Raw genomic sequence first — 20,785 nt, 5'->3', positions numbered from 1 at the left:
ATATACCGTAGCTGCGTGTGTCAAATATGAGTCATTAAATGACTCCAGCCTCCTGGTGGTAGAGGGCGCTAGTGATCCTTCTTGTGACTACTCGGCTGCAGAAGAAGTGACAAAAAGCAGCAACAGTTAGCAGTGATCGTTTATTTTTTCTTCTCGCTTGCACTTTTAACATGGAGGATTACATATCTAAAATAAAACAGTTTTCTAAACTGGATTTCAACCGAAGCAGGAGGTAATAATTAAAAGAAGATCTCCATCGAGACAAAGAGACTTTTAAAACTGAAGAAAGATAAGGAAGACTTCTATAAACAAGTTATCAATGCTTTTGTTCAGAAAGAACTGCGCATGGACTTCATTTATAAGTAAAGGTAAGACCATAATAACGTTTTTTGTAATTAAATGTGCTTTTCATGATGGTATCCTTATATCACACTCAAATTTATACAAGCGCAGGCCTAAATTTACCGCATGCCTTTGGTAAGCGCTGGAGTGAGAAGAGGTTTTAAATTTATAAGCGCAGGCCTAAATTTACCTCAAGCCTTTGGTAAGCGCCGGAGTGAGTAGGTTTTAAAATAATTAGCGCATGCTTACATTTACCGCATGCCTTTGGTAAGCGCCGGAGTGAGAAGAGGTTTTAAATTAATTACCGCCCCGGCGCTAATTCAAGGAAATACGGTATATATATATATAATAAATCATAGAGCTCTATTCCCCCTTGTGTCTTTGCCGTCAACTCCCCCCTGCAAACATAACAGGTAAAGTACTGAATATGATTCATTAGTATCACGGTACTATACCATAGTTCAAGGTTCAAGGTTTTATTCGTCACATGCAGACATACTTGCCAACCTTGAGACTTCCGATTTCGGAAGGCGGGGGGGGGCGTGGTCAGGGGGCGTGGTTGGAGGCATGGTTAAGAGGGGAGAAGTATATTTACAGCTAGAATTCACCAAGTATTTCATATATAAATATATATAAGAAATACTTGACTTTCAGTGAATTCTAGCTATATATATATATATATATATATATATATATATATATATATATATATATATATATATATATATATATATATATATATATATATATATGTATATATATATGTATATATAAATAAGAGAAATACTTGAATTTCAGTATTAATTTATTTACACATATACACACACATAACACTCATCTACTCATTGTTGAGTTAAGGGTTGTTCTATTCTCTGTCACTATTTTTCTAACCATGCTGAACACCCTCTCTGATGATGCATTCTGCTTCGTCTCCTTGTTGTGTGCGCAGTTGTGCACTGCACTCTCTAAAAGGCCTAGATGTTATTGTCACATATGCATGTACAGTTGATGGCAGTATTGTCCTGTTTAAGAGTGTCACAACATTGCTGTTTACGGCAGATGAACTGTTTTACGGTAGACGGAAACATGACTGCTGTTGTTGTGTGTTGTTACCGCGCTGGAAGGACGTTAATGAAACTGCCTAACAATAAACCCACATAAGAAACCAAGAACTCGCCCTCGATCATTCTACAGTTATAACGTGATTGGGCAGGCACGCTGTTTATATTGTGGGAAAGCGGACGTGAAAACAGGCTGTCGACACGTCACTCAGGTCCGCCTGAATTTCGGGAGAAAATTTGTCCCGGGAGGTTTTCGGGAGAGGCGCTGAATTTTGGGAGTCTCTCGGAAAATCCGGGAGGGTTGGCAAGTATGCATGCAGAGTACACCACAGTGAAATGCTTTTTTCCATGCTCTTCAGATATTGGGTACATCGGGATCCAAACACCAGTTGCTAAATCGAATACACTAAATCCAAAAAATACAAACATTTGAATAGCTCTGATGTACATTAATTACAAGACAATACGTTGCACAATAAGTCCCAGTAGTTATGGTGGAAGTATCAGTACAAGTAAAAGTACAGTAGTCACATACAGTTCCAGTGCAATGTCAAATAGTATAACAGTATATACAGTATACACAGTATATACAGTATAGGAAGTAATAAATATTAAGGTGTCTACAGTTCTTTTGAACAAAGGTAATGGAACAGTATGACTTCTTCATACTCTTGTTTTTACATTATTTACAGTCATTGAATGAAGAGTATTGTAGTCCGGTAATTACAGTGGTAAGTAAAGTGATTCTTGTGCGTGCGGTTGTGATAAGTGTTAATCAGCGGTGCAGTTGAGCAGTCTGATGGCTTGGGGATAGAAGCTCCTCCTGAGTCTCTCCGTGTTGGCCATGAGACTCCGGTAGCGCTTGCCTGACTGCATTAGTGAGAAGAGGCAGTTGCTCGGTATTGATTGATTGATTGAGACTTTTATTAGTAGATTGCACAGTGCAGTACATATTCCGTACAATTGACCACTAAATGGTAACACCCGAATACGTTTTTCAACTTGTTTAAGTCGGGGTCCACTTAAATTGATTCATGATACAGATATATACTATTTTCATAATACAGTCATCACACAAGTTAATCATCACAGTATATAAATTGAATTATTTACATTATAATAATTAAGGGTTAAGTTTGGTTGGTATCAACACTTCAGTCATCAACAATTGCATCATCAGAGAAATTGACATTGGATCAGTGTAGGTCTGACTTGGTACATATGTACAGCAAGTATTGGACACAGAGAGAGAGATCAGAAATTATGAGAAAAAGTGACTACATTTGATTGTTTACAATCCGAAGAGGCATGATGAGGAAGGGAGGGTGTTAGTTTAGGGTTGAAGTTGCCTGGAGGTGTTCTTTTAGTGCGGTTTTGAAGGAAGATAGAGATGCCCTTTCTTTTACACCTGTTGGGAGTGCATTCCACATTGATGTGGCATAGAAAGAGAATGAGTTAAAGGGGAACATTATCAGCAGACCTATGTAAGCGTCAATATATACCTTGATGTTGCAGAAAAAAGACCATATATTTTTTTAACCGATTTCCGAACTCTAAATGGATGAATTTTGGCGAATTAAACGCCTTTCTATTATGGCTCTCGGAGCAATGAGGTCACGTTGTGACGTCACATCGGGAAGCAATCCGCCATTTTCTCAAACACATTACAAACACCGAGTCAAATCAGCTCTGTTATTTTCCGTTTTTTCGACTGTTTTCCGTACCTTGGAGACATCATGCCTCGTCGGTGTGTTGTCGGAGGGTGTAACAACACGAACAGGGACGGATTCAAGTTACACCAGTGGCCCAAAGATGCGAAAGTGGCAAGAAATTGGACGTTTGTTCCGCACACTTTACCGACGAAAGCTATGCTACGACAGAGATGGCAAGAATGTGTGGATATCCTGCGACACTCAAAGCAGATGCATTTCCAACGATAAAGTCAAAGAAATCTGCCGCCAGACCCCCATTGAATCTGCCGGAGTGTGTGAGCAATTCAGGGACAAAGGACCTCGCTAGCACGGCAAGCAATGGCGGCAGTTTGTTCCCGCAGACGAGCGAGCTAAACCCCCTGGATGTCTTGGCTCACACCGTCCCTTATGCCACCGAAGATGATCAAGAGAAGAATATCGACCCTAGCTTCCCTGGCCTGTTGACATCAACTCCAAAACTGGACAGATCAGCTTTCAGGAAAAGATAGCGGATGAGGGTATGTCTACAGAATATATTAATTGATGAAAATTGGGCTGTCTGCACTCTCAAAGTGCATGTTGTTGCCAAATGTATTTCATATGCTGTAAACCTAGTTCATAGTTGTTAGTTTCCTTTAATGCCAAACAAACACATACCAATCGTTGGTTGGAAGGCGATTGCCGAATTCGTCCTCGCTTTCTCCCGTGTCGCTGGCTGTCGTGTCGTTTTCGTCGGTTTCGCTTGCATACGGTTCAAACCGATATGGCTCAATAGCTTCAGTTTCTTCTTCAATTTCGTTTTCGCTACCTGCCTCCACACTACAACCATCCGTTTCAATACATGCGTAATCTGTTGAATCGCTTAAGCCGCTGAAATCCGAGTCTGAATCCGAGCTAATGTCGCTATAGCTTGCTGTTCTATGCGCCTTGTTTGTTTGTGTTGGCATCACTGTGTGACGTCACAGGAAAATGGACGGGTGTATATAACGATGGTTAAAATCAGGCACTTTGAAGCTTTTTTTAGGGATATTGCGTGATGGGTAAAATTTTGAAAAAAACTTCGAAAAATAAAATAAGCCACTGGGAACTGATTTTTAATGGTTTTAACCCTTCTGAAATTGTGATAATGTTCCCCTTTAAGACCTTTGTTAGATCGGAATCTGGGTTTAACGTGGTTAGTGGAGCTCCCCCTGGTGTTGTGGTTATGGGAGTCATTTACGTTAAGGAAGTAGTTCGACATGTACTTCGGTATCAGGGAGGTGTAGCGGATTTTATAGACAAGGCTCAGTGCAAGTTGTTTTACTCTGTCCTCCACCCTGAGCCAGCCCACTTTGGAGAAGTGGGTAGGAGTGAGGTGTGATCAGGGGTGGAGGTCTAGAGGTAATCTGACTAGCTTGTTCTGGGATGTTTGGAGTCTAGATTTGAGGGTTTTGGAGGTGCTAAGGTACCAGGAGGTGCATGCGTAATCGAAAAAGGGTTGAACGAGAGTTTCTCGCCAGAATCCGGTATACCGTACAACCCTGACAATGGTTCTACGGGGGGGTTGTTTTGCAGCCGAACTCCGAACAAAAACATAAGCAGAGAGACGGTGTGTTTAAAACAACATGTGTTTAAAAATCGTTCTCAAACCGAAGGAGGCAGTGGCCATCCCTGCTAAAAGGGCTCGCTGGAGATTATCTTTCGAGTCCTGCGATCATTAATATGCATGAGCCGAGATATCGTGCCCCACTGTGGGCTAAGTGCAGTGGTGACCCAGTATTCTCACACCGCCCTGACTTATTATCACACTCATAGGTAGGAGAGCCACGGTGCAGAAGACATGATACCAGCGTTAATGTTTAATTCACTTCACCTCCTGTTAAAGAATGTGCAACCTCTCTGCTCGGTCTCCTTTCTTGGCACTCTGACTCAAAAGAAGTGATTATATCTCTAGTAAACATGTCGTTTAATTCTGTAGATATCCTTCTGCTCGACTGTGTGTTTTCATGTCAACAACTACTGGAATCATGTTGTGGACTGCATCAACATAACTTCATTGTTTTATATTTGTTTTTATTTCTCGGTTTGATTATTTTTTTGAATGAAATAAATAATTGAAGTGAACTAAACCGAACCGCGTTGCCATGGAAACGTGCTGTGAGCGCCAAGCTTTGAAGCCGTTCCCTCATTTGGAAACAACGCCGTTTAAACTTTTTCTGATCTTCAAACGCGCCCGTCGCCTTTTTCTGTTCAAAATGAAATCACATCCAAGATTTACTCTCACGCTTTTGCAGGCTCACACCGCCAGCACTCTCTCACTTCCCTGCCTACAATTTGTATGTGACAAGAGTGGGTGCAGTTCTCCCTTTTTTTTTGACATCTTTATAATTAAGTAGCCAACTGCACTGTAGAAACAACATTTGGATATGTTTTATATCAGGGCTTTCCAACAAGTTAAAGGTGAACTGCAGCTTTATTTTATAAATGTTGCCTATAATTCACAATACATATGAAAGATAAGAACATACGCCTTTTTTTTAATGAATTCTCACTTGTACAAAACCCAAAACCAGTTGTGTAATTTTTTAATAAAAACAGAATACAATGATTTGCAAATCCTGTTCAACTTATATTCAATAAATAGACTGCAAAGACAAGATATTTAATGTTCGAACTGAGAATGTATTTATTTTTTTGCAAATAATCATTAACAAATAATTTAATGGCAGCAACACATTGCAAAAAAAAATGGCACAGGGGCATTTTTACCACTGTGTTACATGACCTTTCCTTTTAACAACACTCAGTAAACATTTGGGAACTGAGGAGACCAATTTTTGAAGCTTTTCAGGTGGAACTATTTCCCATTCTTGCTTGATGTACAGCTTAAGTTGTTCAACAGTCCGGGGTCTGCGTTGTGGTATTTTAGGCTTCATATTGCACCACACATTTTCAGTGGGAGACAGGTCTGGACTACAGGCAGGCCAGTCTAGTACCCACACTCTTTTACTATGAAGGCATTGTTTTGCTGAAATAAGCAGGGGCGTCCATGATAACGTTGCTTGGATGGCAACATATGTTGCTCCAAAACTTCTATGTACCTTTCATGTTAATGTTGTTCTTAAACTGTGCGACGATTTGCTCACGCATTTGTTCACAAAGTGGTGACCCTCGCCCCATCCTTGTTTGTGAATGACTGAGCACTTCATGAAAGCTGATTATACACGCAACCATGGCACCCACCTGTTCCCAATTAGCCTGTTCACCTGTGGGATGTTCCAAATAAGCGTTTGATGAGCGTTCCTCAACTTTCTCAGTCTTTTTTGCCACTTGTGCCAGCTTTTTTGAAACATGTTGCAGGCATCAAATTCCAAATGAGCTAATTTTTTGGCAAAAAATAAAGTTTTCCAGTTCGAATGTTAAATATCTTGTCTTTGTCTATTCAATTGAATATAAGTTGAAAAAGATTTGCAAATCATTGTGTTTTGTTTTTATTTTTTTATTTACAAAATGTGACAACTTCACTGGTTTTGGGTTTTGTACATAATTACCGTATTTTCCGGACTACAAGCCGTTACTTTTTTCCCAAGGTTTGAACCCTGCATCTTATACAAAGGTGGGGCTAATTTATAGATTTTTCTTCGCTAACGGCTAAATTAGGAAATGGATTAAGCAAAGAAATCAAATAATGCTCTAAAATGATCCACTTTAAGGAACTGTTCAAACTCAAACTCAAGGAAGAAGAATTCTGATAAACTTCTTGAACTTTATTAAAAAGAAGAAAATTGTATTCATCTCATAAAGGATGACATCATATACTTTTCAAGTTTACCATGAATTGATTAACGTGGACCCCGACTTAAACAAGTTGAAAAACTTATTCGGGTGTTACCATTTAGTGGTCAATTGTACGGAATATGTACTGTACTGTGCAATCTACTAATAAAAGTTTCAATCAATCAATCAACCGTTTGGAAACTAGGGTTGATCATATCTGCAGTACTCCCGCCGCCCCACAGGGGGCAACAACGAAGCATATGTTTCACAGTATAGCAGCAGTTGGGTGAGTAGAAGAAGACTACTCATTCAACCCTGAAAAAAATCTAAATAAATTGCAAATATCAAACTTTTAACAACGACTGGACAACAAAGTGTGAATATTCTACCCTGATCAAGTGCTTGAGTCGTTGTTTCCTGGCGGACCTTTTAAGGTGACGGACACATTGATCCAGACAAGCAGCAACAATGGTAGAAAACCCAGCGTGTAAGCTTGCTTCATCACGAAACTTGGTCAAACATTTGTGAGTAAATATCGTTTGTACATAAATATTTAGTTTGTTTTGAATTGAAATTGCTGACTTTGTGATGTCTTGTATTCGTGGTTGTGTATTTTTTTTTCTGAGAGTAACGATCAAACCTCGTTTATTACATGTAGTACTACAGTTGATCAGTAGGGGGCGACAACGCTACACCTTATGCTTAATTTTTGTGATTAAGTCAGTGTGTAAATGTTGTGTAATTTCTATTTGTGTAAATGTTGTGTAATTTCTATTTGTGTAAACATTTGTAGTTTATTGTTTGAATGTATTCATGCTAAACCTATTCTACTTGACATATTTAAAATGCACAATGGACGTTATACTTTTATGTTCAGTTTATGTTTATATTTTCTGTCTTAAGAACCTAAATGAAGGAAGAAGTCTAAAGAAATAAACCCCGAGGAAGGAAAATAATTCAAAAGAAGGAACATCAATCCTCAAAACTTCTGAAGCTGCACACGCTGGAAATGAATAGCGATGGCAGAATAATGAATTTATTGACAGTGCAGTGTGAAAGACATTGTGTTTACTTTGCGATTAAGTAAACGCAGTCTCAAAGAAATATAACCTGCGGAGGCACTTTCTGATGAAACAGCAGCATTTCGATGTGTCCGGCCCCTGAGCCCTTGGGCTCTTGAAACTGCGGCCCTCTACATCGGGGGTGTCAAATTTTCATTCTCATTTTAGCTCAGGGGCCGCATGGAGGAACATCTGTGCACTCCCGGCCGGACTATAAAAATCATGGCATTAAAAGTAAAAAATAAAGACAACTTCAGATTATTTTCCTTGTCTTACTTCTATAAATAAAGTTGATTTGATTTGATTTGATTTCGCCAAAAATAGAATAAACACATTCTGAAAATATTACAATAAAAATATAGAAAAAAATACCGGCAGCGGTAAAGTTTAGATCCATGAAGGAAAGAAGAAAGTGAATGAATGTTTAATAACTGAATACATTTACATATGCATACAAATGTGTTTTCTTTTGTATTATTTTTTTTTTATGAATTAAGTAACGTTTATGACTACCTTTTTACAAAAACACAATATAGAATGTGAGATATAACAGGATAATGCATACATGTATCCAATGTTCCCTCTAAGGTGCGCGCCTGTGCAATTGCGCACTGCTCAAGCGTGCTCTGCGCACGGCAAATCTATGCCACGCACAAAATCAAATAAAAAAATAAGCGCATAACAATTTCCGACACGACACGGACACGACAGAGAAAACGGTTTTCGTCATCATTGTTCAAATATTGTAACGTCTGTCGAGACGCTATGAGGACATGAATTCCATCGATCACTTTACTGAGCAAAACTCTTTATTGTCGGCCATAAACACATCACCAAAACATTAGTAAATAAAATTATATCTAACAAAACTGGTAATTTTCTGCAGTACAAACCAGACCAAAACCAACTTTGTTATATCAACAGCAGCCGCTCGCTCTTTCTCACTTGCGCCAACACATGCACATATGGCACTTAGCCAGTGATGCGTTTACAGCCACACAAAAAGTTGGACAACTCCAACACCACACATAAAGTGTCATTCTAGGTCGTTACACTATGATTTACCAATCAAATGTGTGCTTATTTATTAGGAATCTTAATTTATAAAAATTAATCATGAAATACTGTTAGTATATTAAATAAATACTAATAAAATATATTTTTTACAAACAGGAAGTTGCAGGAATGTACACATGATCCCCTGCTTACATCTCATTGTGCAACATGTGAATGTTTTAACGGGAACTAAATGCAATGTCTGAAAGGGGTACAAATTATTTCCAAAGCAGGACCTCCACCCAGACAAACGATACAAGTACACAGTTCATGAAAAACAATATTTGTTGTTATTGTCATTGTAAGTGGGCCTAAACACTTATATTAGAAAATAAGCTCATGGAAATGACTTGCTGTCATTTGATTATAATAATAAGAGAATGTTGTCTGTCTATCTGTGTTGGCCTTGCGATGAGGTGGGGACTTGTCCAGGGTGTACCCCGCCTTCCGCCCGAATGCAGCTGAGATAGGCTCCAGCACCCCCCGCGACCCCAAAAGGGACAAGCGGTATAAAATGGATGGATGGATGGAGATTGAACTTGTTATTTAGTCAGGTTTGGGACAGGTGTGCTGCTGGTGTAGCCACAGTGTGAACGTCTGATGTTGCTCACATGGGCTCCACTGAATGCTCAGGGAGTTTTTGCGTTTGCTCACACACATGAAAAATTAGAGGGAACATTGCATGTATCATTTGTTTTCAAAACGGTTACAAAAAAGTGGTACCCCCAAAATGTACTGTGCGACCCCATTTTTATGACTTGATGGGGGTCCCAATTCGTCACGTTTTATGTGTCAGGTAAATGTAAAAGAGAACAGGTACCACGCGTTCACCGAAAGAACACGCTGGCGTAGTAATACTTAGTCGGTACACTAGGCAAGCTCCTTCACATTCTGGTGTCAGTGCATAAAATAAAAGGAGAGCAGGGCCGACGTGCTGTGCGTAGGGACCCCCTGATCCGTGGTGGCCGACATTTAGGGTGAAGAAGCGCATGCAAGATGTCAATTTGTTAATGGCAGAGCTCTTCATAGAAAATTTTTACCGCCAACGTAATCCTAGTCGCTTTCTGCTCTGTCACTGATAAGAATATAATAACATAATATATGCACTAGCACATGTGGTGCACATCATTAATGCTTGTCTCAAAAAAGGTGTGTTATTGGGATCAAATCTTATATCTACAAAATAATGTTTTTCTGATTATTTTTCACAAAAACAAGATTATTGAACACACTTTAATTGTAGTACAAACATGCATTCAAGTTTGATTAAAAAAGTATTAAAAATTGTTTCACATAGTGTGAGTTTTTTTTTGTTTTTAAATCCAAATACAATTCTGCTTAGTTCCCATTTTTATTACTTGATTAGGTCCTAGCGCCAACACTGATGGAGTATTGGTGCGTGCAAAACAGCTGCAGGCCGGTTCTAATACTAATCAAATAGCATCCCGAGGGGCCATAGATAATTCATCCTTGACTTTGACACCCCTGCTCTACATTATGTAGTTAAATAGCCCTAAATTAAGGTATGTAAATAAAATAATTGTATGTAAATATCTCGTTTCACAATGTACCGGTAAATACAGTTGTGGTCAAAAGTTTACATACACTTGTAAAGAACATAATGTCATGGCTGTCTTGAGTTTCCAATCATTTCTACAACTCTTATTTTTTTGTGATAGAGTGATTGGAGCACATACTTGTTGGTCACAAAAAAAAACATTGATGAAGTTTGGTTCTTTTATGAATTTAATATCGGTCTACTGAAAATGTGACCAAATCTGCCTGGGTCAAAAGTATACATACAGCAATGTTAATATTTGGTTACATGTCCCTTGGCAAGTTTCACTACAATAAGGCACTTTTGGTAGCCATCCACAAGCTTCTGGCAAGCTTCTGGTTGAATTTTCCTCCAGAAGGTCTTATCTTTGTCCATGTGATGTCAGATGAAACACAAATTGAGCTGTTTGGCCACAATACCCAGCAATATGTTTGGAGGAGAAAGGGTGAGGCCTTTAATCCCAGGAACACCATCCCTACCGTCAAGCATGGTGGTGGTAGTATTATGCTCTGGGCCTGTTTTGCTGCCGATGGAACTGGTGCTTTACAGAGAGTAAATGGGACAATGAAAAAGGATTACCGCCACATTCTTCAGGACAACCTAAAATCATCAGCCCGGAGGTTGGGTCTTGGGCGCTGTTGGGTGTTCCAACAGGATAATGACCCCAAACACATGTCAAAAGTGGTAAAGTAATGGCTGAATCAGGCTAGAATTAAGGTTTTAGAATGGCCTTCCCAAAGTCCTGACTTGAACGTGTGGACAATGCTGAAGAAACAAGTCCATGTCAGAAAACCAACAAATTTAGCTGAACTGCACCAGTTTTGTCAAGAGGAGTGGTCAAAAATTCCACCAGAAGCTTGTGGATGGCTACCAAAAGCGCCTTATTGCAGTGAAACTTGCCAAGGGACATGTAACCAAATATTAACATTGCTGTATGTATACTTTTGACCCAGCTGATTTGCTCACATTTTCAGTAGACCCATAATAAATTCATAAAAGAACCAAACTTCATGAATGTTTTTTGTGACCAACAAGTACCGTATTTTTCGGACTATATGTCACAGTTTTTTTCATAGTTTGGCCGGGGGTGCGACTTATACTCAGGAGCAACTTATGTGTGAAATGATTAACACATTACCGTAAAATATCAAATAATATTATTTAGCTCATTCACGTAAGAGACTAGACGTATAAGATTTAATGGGATTTAGCGATTAGGTGTGACAGATTGTTTGGTAAACGTATAGCATGTTCTATATGTTTTAGTTATTTGAATGATTCTTACCATAATATGTTACGTTAACATACCAGGCACGTTCTCAGTTGGTTATTTATGCGTCATATAACGTACGGGAAGTCCTGTGGGGAGTGCTCAGAGAGTATGGGGTAACGGACTGTCTGATTGTGGCAGTCCGCTCCCTGTATGATCAGTGTCAGAGCTTGGTCCGCATTGCCGGCAGTAAGTCGGACACGTTTCCAGTGAGGGTTGGACTCCGCCAAGGCTGCCCTTTGTCACCGATTCTGTTCATAACTTTTATGGACAGAATTTCTAGGTGCAGTCAAGGCGTTGAGGGGATCCGGTTTGGTGGCTGCAGGATTAGGTCTCTGCTTTTTGCAGATGATGTGGTCCTGATGGCTTCATCTGGCCAGGATCTTCAGCTCTCCCTGGATCGGTTCGCAGCTGAGTGTGAAGCGACTGGGATGAGAATCAGCACCTCTAAGTCCGAGTCCATGGTTCTCGCCCGGAAAAGGGTGGAGTGCCATCTCCGGGTTGGGGAGGAGATCTTGCCCCAAGTGGAGGAGTTCAAGTACCTCGGAGTCTTGTTCACGAGTGGAAGAGTGGCTCGTGAGATCGGCAGGCGGATCGGTGTGGCGTCTTCAGTAATGTGGACGCTGTATCGATCTGTTGTGGTGAAGAAGGAGCTGAGCCGGAAGGCAAAGCTCTCAATTTACCGGTCGATCTACGTTCCCATCCTCACCTATGGTCATGAGCTTTGGGTTATGACCAAAAGGACAAGATCACGGGTACAAGCGGCCGAAATGAGTTTCCTCCGCCGGGTGGCGGGGCTCTCCCTTAGAGATAGGGTGAGAAGCTCTGCCATCCGGGAGGAACTCAAAGTAAAGCCGCTGCTCCTCCACATCGAGAGAAGCCAGATGAGGTGGTTCGGCCATCTGGTCAGGATGCCACCCGAACGCCTCCCTAGGGAGGTGTTTAGGGCACGTCCGACCGGTAGGAGGCCACGGGGAAGACCCAGGACACGTTGGGAAGACTATGTCTCCCTGCTGGCCTGTGAACGCCTCGGGATCCCCCGAGAAGAGCTGGACGAAGTGGCTGGGGAGAGGGAAGTCTGGGCTTCTCTGCTTAGGCTGCTGCCCCCGCGACCCAACCTCGGATAAGCGGAAGAAAATGGATGGATGGATGGATAACATACACTTATTCAGTTGTTCACTATTCTTTATTTATCTTAAATTGCCTTTCAAATGTTTATTCTTGGTGTTGGGTTTTATCAAATAAATTTCCCCAAAAAATGCGACTTATACTCCAGTGCGACTTATATATGTTTTTTTTTTTCTTCTTTATTATGCATTTTCGGCCGGTGCGACTTATACTCCGAAAAATACGGTATGTGCTCCAATCACTCTATCACAAAAAAAATAAGAGTTGTAGAAATTATTGGAAACTTAAGCCATGAGATTATGTCCTTTACAAGTTGATGTAAACTTTTGACCACGACTGTATTGATGGCTAATATATGAAAACATTTTTTTTTTCCTTGCGGCTCATAGTCCGGAAAATACACTAAATGACATTTTTCAAACATTAAAAAGTACTTTCCTCTCCACTTCGACGCCCTTGTGTCCGTCCATGCGTCTCAGTGCAAAATGGCATCACACACTCAAAAGACGAGTCTAATCCCACATCATTGTCCGTATATTTATTATTCTTCTCCAATAGTATGAACACATTTCCCTCATCACACTGTGGCTTAGTGCAGATAACTAATATAAATACAAAACTCCTCAATACACAGACTTGAAGCTATACTGCTTATGTACATAAACAATAGTTTTGCTTCCTAATTGACTTCAAAACAGCCTTTACTGGGAAAAACAAAGTATTTCTAATCAAAGAAGGGCATTTAAAGTCCCCCCCCCCATCCCTCACAGAATGCACAAATAAAAACAGTGCTAGAACTCTTCGAGTCGGAACAGATCCCGCCCGAAAAAGAAAGGACACAATAGCTTATTGTCGTGCTCCGCCCTTTTAGTCCTTCAGTGTCAAAAGTGCTACAAACTTTTGTTCAAATTCAGCTCACGGACACCGTGACAAGAGGACTTACACACTTGGTATCAAAAGAAGTGTTGTTGGATCAATACTAAAAGTTGCGAGTATTAACGCCTTACAAAGCTAACACTAGAGAGCAACGCTATTGCCAAAAGTGCAAGCAATCAGTAAAAAAAAAACAAGTTTTACATGCATTGAGATAGAGTATCATTGCACACTGACTGCTACATAGTTTTGCAAGTGATGTTTTTCCTCTGGCTCTAGCAACAGAAAAATAGGTTATCTACAACTTGCCCTTTTCCACAGACCAGAGGAGTTTTTGGCTGCCTCTGGACTGCTTCTGACATCAATATTCAGCACTGTAAGGAATGTTTTTTTTGTTTTTTGGGGGGAACAGTTTCCGCACAAACAAGCATCACCCATCAAAGCCCGGAGTTTGAAAAAGTCTTTGTGCTGCTTTCGTCTGCTGTTGATTCCACGGATTGTTTGGAACCGTCTCAAAGATGGGTTTTCATGACGGCTCGTCGATGATTTGTTTGCATCCGTCCTCGGTGTTTAGGCGTTGGAACCGGAAAGGATCTTCTTTGTAGAAATACATGCAATCTGAGGTCCGAGGGAGTTTTCTTGTCCTTGAGTAGTAAAATTGTCCTCACATGGCGTGGAAGTGACGATCATTGTAATAATACAGGTAAGCCCAAAATGATTCATACCCTTGCCAAAGCTTCCGGATGAATGTATTGTTTTAAATAGAGAGGCTGATATTATCGGCCGATAAATGCTTTAAAAGGTAATATCTGAAATTATCGGTATCGTTTTTTTTATTATCGGTATCTTTATTTTTTAAATTTTTTTTAAATTTAATTTTATTTATTTTTTTATTAAATCAACATAAAAAAACACAAGATATACTTACAATTAGTGCACCAACCCAGAAAACCTCCCTCCCCCAATTTTTTCTTTCTGTTATTAATATTCTGGTTCCTACATTATATATCAATATATATCAATACAGTCTGCAAGGGATACAGTCCGTAAGCACACATGATTGTGCGTGCTGCTGATAAAGCTGATTCTGATTCTGATTCTGGTCCACTAATAGTACTAACCTTTAACAGTTAATTTTACTCATTTTCATTAATTACTAGTTTCAATGTAACTGTTTTTATATTGTTTTAATTAATTTTTTATTCAAGAAAATGTTTTTAATTTATTTATCTTATTTATTTATTTTTTATTTTTTTTAAAAAGTACCTTATCTTCACCATACTTGGTTGTCCAAATTAGGCATAATAATGTGTTGATTCCACGACTGCATATATCGGCTGATATCGGTATCGGTTTTTTTATGATCGGTATCGTTTTTGTTTTTTGTTTTTTTAATTAAATCAATATAAAAAACACAAGATACACTTACAATTAGTGCACCAACAAAAAAAACCTCCCTACCCCATTTACACTCATTCACACAAAAGGGTTGCTTCTTTCTGTTATTAATATTCTGGTTCCTACATTATATATCAATATATATCAATACAGTCTGCAAGGGATAGTCCGTAAGCACACATGATTGTGCGTGCTGCTGGTCCACTAATAGTACTAACCTTTAACAGTTAATTTTACTCATTTTCATTAATTACTAGTTTCTATGTAACTGTTTTTGTATTGTTTTACTTTCTTTTTTATTCAAGAAAATGTTTTTAATTTATTTATCTTTTTTTTTTTTTTTTAAAGTACCTTATCTTCACCATACCTGGTTGTCCAAATTAGGCATAATAATGTGTTAATTCCACGACTGTATACATCGGTTGATATCGGTATCGGTAATTAAGAGTTGGACAATATCGGAATATCGGATATCGGCAAAAAGCCATTATCGGACATCCCTAGTTTTAAATTATATTACAGAATACTAGGGGTGTAACGGTACACAACAATTTCGGTTCGGTACGTACCTCGGTTGAGAGGTCACGGTTCGGTTCATTTTCGGTACAGTAAGAAAACAACAAAATATACATTTTGGGTTATTTATTTACCAAATTTGCAAAATCTTCCACCAAAAATATTTTTCTTAGCGGAATATTTGAAGTGAAGTAATCGGAACCTTGGATAGGTCAATAATTCATAATAACATTGATTTTGATTCAATATTATGTTTTGAGCAATGACAGTTTGAAAGAAAAAAAACCCAGCTTTGTTTTATTAGTCAACATTGCAACTTTTTCTAAATTACATTTAACCTTTAAGCTTTTTTATTTCACTTTTGTTATGTTTTTGTTTATTTTAGTAGCATTTTTAAAATGTGCCGTGGGCCTTTAAAACATTAGCTGTGGGCCGCAAATGACCTCCGGGGCACACTTTTGACACCCCTGCTATAGATAATAAAAAATAAAATCTGATAAATCTATGGATAAAAAGCAGAGCCTGGCGACGCATGCGCGTTTATCATAACTCTCTCGCTCTCTCTGTCTCTGCCCCTCCCTCACAAATGCTGCTGCGCACACAAATTGTTTTGTTTTTAACCCCTTTTTAACCCTGAACGTACATTGAAAATACATGCAACCTTAACTCAAAATGCCGGACATTTGAGGCATTTAAGAAACTCCGCCCTGACAGCTCCGCAAAAGAGGACAAGTCCGGTGAAAAGAGGACGTATGGTCAGTCTATCGTAGCCCGTTAGCTGCTAGCATGCCGTGTGTTGTGCCTCGGTGTGCATTGTTTACACAACGTGCGTTACGCTACTTAATATGTCCGTGTGGAAACTCATTCGGTACACCTCCGAACCAAACCGGAACCCCCGTACCGAAACGGTTCAATACAAATACACGTACTGTTACACCCCTACAGAGTACGTTATTTTTTAAAGATACTAATTAGGATGTTTGTGTTACGGCTACTTTGAAGTACGGTGGGGAAGGGGATTCACATGACCCCATTCCTGGGGAGAATCAGTTTGCAATGCAGTCTGCTAAAAATTATGGAAAGTGCCATTCTACATAGCAACTGACGAAGTTGGAATTGCCAAAAAAAACACATTTTAAGATATTCAACACTCTACCGCCATCTGGCGGCTGAAGTGGATAATGCAACCCCCCTAATTTGTCACGTTTTATGTGTCAGGTAAATTTAAAAAAGAACAGGTAACACGCGTGCACAGAAAGAACACTTAGTTGGCTTTTGTTCTTTATGGCTAACGTTTTAACTTTAACCATCATTATGTCTCCCAAGCGGGAGAAAAGCTCCTTCACATTCTGGTGGCAGCGCATAAAAGAAAAGGAAAGCAGGGCCGACGGCCGTGCGTAGGGAATTTAGGGTGAATAAGCGCACGCAAGATGTCAATTCGTTAATGGCAGAGCTCTTCATAGGGCATTTTACTGCCAACTTAATCCTAGCCGCTTTCTGCTCCGTCACTGATAAAAATATACCGTATTTTTCGGACTATAGAGAGATTGTTTGGTAAACGTATAGCATGTTCTATATGTTATAGTTATTTGAATGACTCTTACCATAATATGTTACGTTAACATACCAGGCTTGTTCTCAGTTGGTTATTTATGCCTCATATAACGTACACTTATTCAGCCTGTTGTTCACTATTCTTTATTTATTTTAAATTACCTTTCAAATGTCTATTCTTGGTGTTGGGTTTTATCAAATAAATTTCCCCCAAAAATGCGACTTATATATGTTTTTTCCCTTCTTTATTATGCATTTTCGGCCGGTGCGACTTATACTCCGGAGCGACTTATACTCCGAAAAATACGGTAATGACATAATATATGCACTAGCATCTGTGGCGCACAAACTTTAACTGCTTGTTTAAAAAAAGTGTGGTATTGGGATCAAATCCCGCTGACATTAGATGTGGGAATATTTACAAAATAATGTTTTTGTGATTATTTTTTCACAAAAACAAGATTATTGAACACACTTTAATTTTAGTACAAAACATGCATGAAATTAAATTCAAGTTTGATTAAAAAAGTGTTAAAATTGCTTCACAAAATGTGATTTTTTTAATTTATTTTTTTTAATCCAAATAAAGTTCTGCTTAGTTCCCAAATTTAGCCAAGCAGCCCTGAAGGAAAGTGACGTGTGAAGTGAGACGAGACATGTTAAAATGCTAAATGGAGGATCGTGAAGGACAAAGATGGAGTTTTTATGACGTGTCAAAGAATCTTCTATTAAAACTGAGACAATGATAAGAACCAAGCAGAGTCGTGGTCTCACTATTGAGACTTCCTAGCCTGCCTCTCCCCGCGAGCAGCCGGCAAGACTACACAGGTCTCTGATGGCATCAGAAAATGCTGAGGAAGCACTTATTTTTATTTTTTTTTAATTTTTTGCACCCTCTATCGCAGTCTGCAAACTTCTAACATCTGGAAGAGTGACTCCCAACTGCTAGGTTGGGAAATAAGGCTGTAAAATTACTTTAACATATTGCATATACAGCTGGTCTGACTTATTAGGTAAATATTAACATATTTAAAATGTTGGTGTGTATTTCATTCATAATTTTCATGCATATATATAATATTTATAAATATTTACTTAGTTTCACTTCAATGAAAAACTTTTTTCTCCATAATATTCCTTCATTGACCGTAGTTTGTACTCTCACCCAATGCTCAAGCCTTTCAACTGATCACAACTGGTCTGTTGGGATTGTCTTAGAAGACGTTCCGTTTCTCATCCGAGCACGCTTCATCAGTTCATGCTGACAGACTTAGATAGGATGGCTGTGGTCTGAGGGCCTGGTGCAGAATCCAAAGTGTTTACACTGCACAAAAGGGGCCATGCTCCTCAAAAAGACGTCTTTTAAGAACAATCCGAACCGTTCAGTTGCGATCAATTCAATGCCCTGAGTTGACAATCGCCCGGATTAAAGAGAGCATTCACAAGCAGTCTAATATAGGGGTGTCCCGAGCCGATATCAGTAAAAAAGTACCGACTAATATCAGCTAGCATCTTATATCTGAGCTAATTTTCGATACAAGTAGTCCTGCAACATGTTTACTTGTACAACAGCTACATGTCGTCCGATAAGCACACAAGTTAGTTTTTTTCGTGTAATAAATCAAGTCATTTACAAAATTTAAACATGGTGAGCTATATACTACTAGGGTCTAGCAGCTACACAACAGCTAAGCACACTATAGCACATACATAGTAAGTGTACTTAATTGAACAATATTGAAGTATAAAACACAACATTTGTCAATATAAATAATACCAAAATGTATTTCGATACTTTTCGGTACTTTTCTAAATAAAGGGGACCACAAAAAATTGCATTATTGTCTTTATTTTAACAACAAATCTTTAGAGTACATTAAACATATGTTTCTTATTTCAAGTTTGTCCTTAAATAAAATAGTGAACATACAAGACAACTTGTCTTTTAGTAGTAAGTAAACAAACAAAGGCTCCTAAGTTAGCTGCTGACATATGCAGTAACATATTGTGTCATTTCTCATTCTATTACTTTGTCCACATTATTAAGGACAAGTGTTAGAAAATGAATCATTAATCTACTTGTTCATTTACTGTTAATATCTGCTTACTTTCTCTCTTAACATGTTCTATCTACACTTCTGTTAAAATGTAATTATCACTTATTCTTCTGTTGATTGATACTTTACATTAGTTTTGGATGATATCACAAATTTGGGTATCAATCCGATACAAAGTAGTTACAGGATCATACATTGGTCTTATTCAAAGTCCTCATGTGTCCAGGGACATATTTCCTGAATTTATAAACATAATATAAATAAAAAACAAAAAACAAAGGTAGATTTTGTGATGCTAAAAACATCGATGTTATCATAGTAGTATTAACTAGATACGCTCCTGTACTTGGTATCATTACAGTAGATGTCAGGTGTAGATGCAGGTGGACTGGTACTTTTTTAGAAGCGGTATAGTACCGAATATGATTCATTAGTCTTGCGGTACTATACTAATACCGGTATACCGTACAACCCTAATAAGTATCAAATAATTATAGTTGTTTTTTTTACTTACAGATGCAAAGTTTCCAAGGCATAACCATATTAGAAAGTATTCAGTAACAAACCTGTCCGCATCATTCAACTCCCTGCGTCTAACCTTAATTCAATGAATGTATGTGTTCAAAAGCCAAACTCGGTCATAAGGTGAGTGTTTTAATACTTACTATCGTAATTTGACTTGGTCAAACCTTTTCTACCATTCCACACTACAAAATGATAACAAATCTGTACCATAATTTGTGCTGATATCACATCGGTTTGATATTTGCATGGGCCGATACGGTTGTACCTCAATTTATGGGTGTTTTTCTGTCTTCCGGCTAACTGTTATGCTTTAAGTCGTAAGCAAAACTTTGAGCTACCGGCACCCCACTACTAGTTGGCGTCGCAAATGTTTAAGGTTTGTGTTTATTTGGAACATGCATACAATGATGCGTCACAATTTCCAGTTTGAAAGGGAGTAGGAAGAAGCAGAGCTTATTTAATCCTACCCCTGGATAAAGGGGATAGTTTACCCCCTCAATTCGTCACGTTTCATGTGTCAGGTCACCTATAACAAACGGGGCCACATGAATCCCTTCGTACTGTATATAAGGAAATACAGTATAATAATAATAATAATAATAATAATACCTGGGATTTATATAGCGCTTTTCTAAGTACCCAAAGTCGCTTTACATGTAGAACCCATCAGTATACTTTTTAGTCCCCCCCCCGCCCCCCCGAAGATACATAACCATTCACCTAATAAAGAATGTTTTTTTAGGGTATGAATACATTTGGGCTTTACCATAAGGAACATTTGGGGCATCACACAGACATCTTTGTAAATACAGGACACAACCTTGTGTTTGTGTGGCAATAAATAGTCACATTTATCTCTGATGGCTGTCAAACACTTTGGTGCTTAATAATCAAGATATATATATATATATATATATATATATATATATATATATATTT

General features: G+C 38.7%; 1 long non-coding RNA gene across 1 annotated transcript in view; it reads left to right on the top strand.

The window, feature by feature from the left end:
- Positions 1–7,151: 7,151 nt before the first annotated feature.
- Positions 7,152–20,785, top strand: part of LOC133596628 (uncharacterized) — a 99,942-nt gene continuing 86,308 nt past the window's right edge. Inside the window, exon 1 of the long non-coding RNA XR_009814634.1 lies at positions 7,152–7,374. This is a non-coding gene — a long non-coding RNA (uncharacterized lncRNA). The remainder of the gene's footprint in view (positions 7,375–20,785) is intronic.

Source organism: Nerophis lumbriciformis, linkage group LG02, assembly GCF_033978685.3.
Source record: "Nerophis lumbriciformis linkage group LG02, RoL_Nlum_v2.1, whole genome shotgun sequence".
Taxonomy (NCBI): domain Eukaryota; kingdom Metazoa; phylum Chordata; class Actinopteri; order Syngnathiformes; family Syngnathidae; genus Nerophis; species Nerophis lumbriciformis.
Note: the sequence above shows the minus strand (reverse complement) of the source record. Positions and strands in the feature narration are given on the sequence as shown.